We start from the raw sequence: 6,592 nt of genomic DNA on the forward strand, positions 1-6,592 counted from the left end.
TTTTGTGTGTCTCAGTGACTCTTACACCATGAAGACCCCAAGGCCTCCACCTTCTATGTGGGAAAAGACAGATATCTCTCCCCCCACTCCCACCCTTTAGTGCTGACTGACAGTGGCCATATGCCACTGGCTCTATCCAAATCAGAAACTGCTACCTGAAGCTGTTCTCACACATCAAGAGCCAAGTGTACCATTCCATAGCCCTGGCACCATTATCTCCTGATCTTGCAATTGGGAGCAGTTAGGCTTTATATTCCCAAAGACTCCAGGCACCTCTTCTTATGAGAGTCGCCTTTGAATCCATGCTCTGTTAGCCTGCCATCATGAGCCAGCTGGGGCTTGCACCCATTGGCTGTCTATTTGGCAAGCCCCTAGACAGAAGTCAGACACTTTGCAGGCTCTTGAGAGCAGTACAGCCCATAGAATGCACAGGAGGCTGACCTTAGTGGTGACTAGGCACAAGGTTTTTCAAGTTTTGTGCTAATTTGGATGCTGTTTTCTTTGGGAAATAGCAGGTATCATGATCTTAAGGAACCTCAGCTCTGCTTCCATCCTCAGGACCAGCTTCTCCAGGGTGCTGAAACACAAAATAGGGCTCCCACTGATATCACTGCCACCCTATGTGTGACACCATTCTTAGTAACTTCAGTATTAACTTAGATGATGCTCCAAGCCCCTTGCCTCTTACCTCCAGTGATTCTGACTTCCATTTTACCTGAATCACCCACTCCTATAATTGCACCAGAGATTGTTGCTTTTCAAGCTGCCTTTAAGGAATGGCCTTAAAAAAAAAAAAAAGTGTCCGATCCATCATATACTAATTCTTTTGTAAAACAATAAAAATGAATTGTGGGAAAAAACAAGTAGAAAATGTATACAGAATATAAGGCTTACTTTTGTTAGGCTGGACACACATAAAATTTCTGTTTCAATTTGCTATACAAATTTCTAAGTGCTTAATCTCAATCTTTGTACTTAATCTCAGTGGTAGCAAATGCTCACCATACTTTGGGTGGCATTGTCCTGGTCCTTGTCATAACTGACCACAGCAACACCAATACTGATTTTAATAATCTTGGTCTCTAACTTTTGCTTTCTATGCTTTAGGGCAGAAGTCAGAAAACTATGGTTTGCAGTTGAGTGGTTGTGATTGTGACATCAATCCTAAAATACTATCTGGTCCTTTACAGAAAAAGTTTGTCAACCTCTGTGTTAGAGTCGCTGATTCTTATGCATTGATCCAAATGTTTCTTCAGTCCTAATAAGGACTTCCCAAAGATTGACTTTACCAGTATTGTACTACCCTTTTCCCCAGCTCAGATTCCATTCTCTGTCAAGGATTCTCTTACAATTTTACCACTGTTGGCCCTCTCTCTCCACCTTTGTGTGAACCCAACCCTTCACCTACTTCATCCACAAGAAAAGCTGAATTTCTGTGAAGAAAAACAAATCACTGTATTGCGTGGTTTGGGTTTATCTTCAAGACCACAGATGGACAGACTTGCTTCTCAAGACACTTCTCTGTAAATTTGTTTTTTGACCTGAAGATTTCACATCACTTCCTTTTTCCTCAATGCGCTATTCTTCCTCTTTTCCTTTTGACCTCAAATGATGATATCACTACACCCTTAACTGAGAAAATGGCAGCAGACTGGACTTCCGTCTCCCTACTGTCTCATCCTCCATCTCAGCTGGCCTTTTTTACCACACTCATTGCCTTCCTTGAGTTGAAATGAATTATCTTTGCCCCATCCAATGCCACCCCTTCCACTTTGCTCTTCTGGTGCTCTTCTTTTCCTTTTGCCCACTGTCACCTCCTGCCTTTGCAATGATGTTGTTCTGTAATTTCATTTGTTTCTCTGAACTGGTTTCTTCCTTTTCACCAAATCATTTACATCAGCATAAGTATCCTCCACCATTAAAAAGTCCATTCTTGACTACCTCCTATCCAGTTCTTTGCATCTTCTTATAGAAAAACATGTTGTCACTGTTTCCTCTCTTGCTCTTCCCATTCTCTCATAAATTCACTCCAATTGGTCTTTCCTTCCCCCCAACTCCATGGAAGCTACACTGGTCAAGGGTATTGATTGAGAGAGATTGTTTACAAAAATGACCAAAATTACTGTCCTCCTTGTATCCATGCACCTTTGCAATGTGACTTTGTAGCTCTATCAATAACAGACAGAGGCTACTTAACCTCCTCTTGTATCTAGGCCTCCCTGTGACTTTCTTTGGCCAATAGTATGCAGTAAAAGTGATATTGTGCCGGTTGCAAGCCTAGACTTTAAGAGGTCTTAAACAACCATCTCCCATGCGAACAAGGAGATTACCACTGTTGCATGAGACAACATATGGGACAGAGATGAGCTGTCTCTGATGAGGCCATCTTACATCACCAGCCCCCATCACACCTACCAACGGACCACGTATTTTTAGCGAACCCAGTTGAGAACAGAAAAATCACCCAGATGATCCTAGCTCAAATTGTCACTCCACAGACCTGTGAGTTCTATAAATGGTTATTGTTTTGAGTCTCTATGTTTTGGTGGTTGGTTGAACAACAAAAACTAACACCATCTAAAATCACCAACTAACTTGCTTACATGAAAATGGTGAATCCTCTGCTCTCTGCCTTCTCTCTGCATCAGACTACAAGTTGACAACTCTCTCTTACTTGAAACACTCTGTTTGGCTTCAGGAACATCACACACTCCTGCTTTTTCTTCACTGGCTGCTTTTTCTTAATCTTATCAATGGCTTCTTCATTGATGAGCCTCTAACCTTTGAGGGGCTCAATCATAAAAGTTCTTTTAGTCCCTCTTAATGTGTACTCCCAGATAACATCACCGACATGGTCTTAGCTATCTGCTATATTCTGATGCCATTCAAATCTACATCACCATCCCTAATAGCTCCTCTGAATTCCATACCCAACGTATGACTTCCCACTTAATGTCTTGCTTTGATGTATAATAGGTTTTTTCAAACATAATGTGGCAGACAGGACCCCCACACTTCATGATTTTATCCAAAATTGCTTCTCCTTGTGCCTTGACCATTCACCACATCTGTTTGATTCAAATTCTCTTCTGAACCCTCCCTTTTACTTATCTCTATCCATCCCCATTCACATCAGTCCATCAGCAAATGCAGTCAGCTGCAGCTGTGCAATATAGTAATATCTACAATACAGTAGATAGTAGGATTGGAGAAACTGGATCTTATGTAGATTGCTCTTAGGAATGTAAAATGGGGTAGCTGATGTGAAAATAGTTTGATGATCTCTCAAAAGTTAGGTGTAGAGTTACCATAAGACCCAGCAATTCCACTCTTAGGTATATATCCAAGAAAATTGAAAACACAAAACCTTCCACAAAAATTACATAGTAGAATAATAGCCAGAAAAGTGGATGCAACCCAAATGACTATTCAAATTGTGGTACATCCATACAATGCACCACTACTCAGCAGTAAAAAGGAACAAACTACGGATACATGGAACAATTTATATGGGTCTCAAACTAACCAATTCAGGGTAAACCCCCTCTGTCTTTGTCCTCTACATCCAGGAAGCCATAATCCTCTGCCTTAATCATTCGAAGCCAGGTATTAGACATCTATATAGCTTAGGAACCACAGAAATGACTCAAACCAGGCAATCTTAACCTGTTTACCCTATCCTTCCTTGCCTTTCCCACTCTGATAGAGGCCATGGGAGAAGTTCTTTTCTTACTCCTGCTTTCTGCCACCTGACTAAAACCTGATGCTTCCCTGTGATCCTGTGTGACATGCAGTAAATTTGAGTAGAACCTGTACAAAAGACCCTGACAAGCCAAAGCAGCCATGAGAAAGAAGAACAAAGCTGGAGGCATCACACTCCCTGATTTCAAACTATATTACAAATCTATAGTAATTAAAACAGTATGGTATGGACATTAAAAAAAGACACAAAGGTCAATGTACCATAATAGAGGTCTCAGAAATAAACTCATATACTAATGGTCAATTAATTTACAACAAAGGAGTCAAGCATAAACAATGTGGAAAGGACAGTCTCTTCAATAAATAATGTTGGGGAAAATTAGACAACCACATGCAAAAGAATGAAACTGGCCCATTATCTACATATTATGCACAAAAATTAACTCAAAGTGTATTAAAGACTTGAATGTAAAACCTGAAACTATAAAACTCCTAGAAGAAAACATTGGTGGTAATCTCCTTGACGTTGGTCTTAGTGATGATTTTTTAAAATCTGACACCAAAAGCAAAAGCAACACAAGCAAAAATGAACAAGTGAGATTACATAAAACTCTTCTGCACAGCAAAGGAAAGCATCAACAAAATGAAAAGGCAACCTACTGAATAGAAGAAAATAGTTGCAAGTCATATATCTGATAAGGGGATAATATCCAAAATATACAAAGAACACATATAACTCAATAGCAAAAAAATCAAACAATCCAATTTAAAAATGGGCCAGTCTGGGTGCATGGATGACTCAGTCATTAAGCATCTGACTTTGGCTCAGGTCATGATCTCACGGTTCATGTGTTCGAATCCCACATCAGGTGAGCTTGCGCTCCACTTCAGATGAGCACAAGCCCTGCTTGGGGTGAGCTCAAACCTCAGTGGGTAAACACGAGCCCCACTTCGGGTGAGCCTGCTTCTCTTTCTCTCTCCCTCTCTCTCTTTGTCCCTTCTGGGATTCTCTCTCTCTCTCTCTCTCTCTCTCTCTCTCTCTCTCTCTCTCTCTGCCCCTTGCTCACTTGCGCCCTCTCTCTCTCAAAAAAAAAAAAAAATCAATTAATTAATTAATTAATAATAATAAAAATGGGTAGATCTAAGCCATTTTTTCAAAGAAAACACACAGTTAGCCAACAGGTATGTGAAAATATGTTCAACATCACTAGTCATCAGGGAAATGCAAATCAAAACCACAATGAGATATAACCTCACACCTGTTAGAATGGCTATGATTTTTTTTAAAAAAAGATAAGAAATAACAAGTTGATGACAGCACACCTGAGTGACTCAGTCGCTTAAGTGGCCAACTTCTGCTCAGGTCCATGATCTTGCAGTTCGTGGGTTCCAGCCCCACGTTAAGCTCTGTGCTGGCAGCTCAAAGCCTGGAGCCTGCTTCAGATTCTGTGTCTTCCTCTCACTCTCTGACCCTCCCTCGCTCATGCTCTGTCTCTCTCTGTCTCTCAAAAAAATGAATAAACATTAAAAAATTTAAAAAAAACAAGTTGATCAGGATGTGGAGAAAAGGGAACCCTCGTGCACTGTTGTGACAGGTAAATTGGTGCTGAAACTATGGAAAACAGTAAAAATAGAACTACCATACGATCTAGCAATTCCACTTCTGGGTATTTATGTGAACAAAACAAAAAAACTAATTTGAAAAGATAACCTGCACCCCCATGTTCATTGCAGCAATAGTCAAGATATGGAAACAACCTAAGTGTCCATCGATGGATGAATGGATAAAGAAATTGTGGTTTGTACATACAATGGAATGTTACCCATTTTATGGGATACCCATTAAAAATAATGAAATTTTGCTATTTATGATACCATGGATGAAACTCAAGGGCATTTTACTAAGTGAAATAAGCAAGACAAAGACAAATACCATATGGTTTCTCTTATATGAAATCTAAAAAAACCTAAAAACTGGAAACAACAAAACGAACTCATAGATACAGAGAACAGATTGGTGGTTGTAAAAGGCAGTTTTGTTTTTGTTTTTGTTTTTTTTTAAGTTTCTTTATTTTGAGAGAGAGAATGGGAGAGAGGCAGAGAAAGAAGGAAAGAGAGAATCCCAAGCAGGCTCCACACTGTCAGAGCAGAGCCTGATGTGGGGCTTGATCCCATGAACCAAGAGAACCTGAGCCAAAGTCAAGAGCCTAATGCTCAACTGACTAAGCTACCCAGGTGCATCTGTTTTGCTTTCAGGAAAAAAACAAAAAAACAAAAACCTTACCATATGACCTAGCAATTCCACTTCTAGGTATATATCCAAGAGAATTGAAAATGTATGAGCATTGTATATGCTCATACAAAAACTTGCACATCAATACTTACAGGTATATTATTCATAATACTAAAAAAGTAGAAACAACTCAAATGCCAATTAACTGATGAGTGGATTAAAAATGTAGTATATACATGCAATGGAATATTATTTAGCCATAGAAAATAAGGACATACTGACATGCTACAAACATGAGTGGACCCTGAAAACATTGTACTAAGCAAAAGAAGCCAGACACAAAAAGCCATTTATTGTGTGATTCAAACCATATGAAATATCCAGAATAGGCAAATCTATAAAGACATAAAGAAGTTCAGTGGTTACCAGAGGTTGGGGTAGGGAAGAATGGAGATTAACTGCTAATGGGTATGGGGCTTATTTGGGGGCTTATGAAAATGTTCTAGAATCAGATAGTGGTGATAGTTGCACAACTTTGTGAATATGCTTAAAAACTACTGGATTGTACAGTTTTAAATAGTGAGCTTTGTAGAATGTAAATTATATCGAGAGAGAGAGAGAGAGAGAGAGAGAGAGAGAGAGAGAGAGAGAGAGAGA

Source organism: Herpailurus yagouaroundi, unplaced genomic scaffold (assembly GCF_014898765.1).
Source record: "Herpailurus yagouaroundi ecotype Mexico unplaced genomic scaffold, PumYag 193, whole genome shotgun sequence".
Lineage (NCBI taxonomy): Eukaryota > Metazoa > Chordata > Mammalia > Carnivora > Felidae > Herpailurus > Herpailurus yagouaroundi.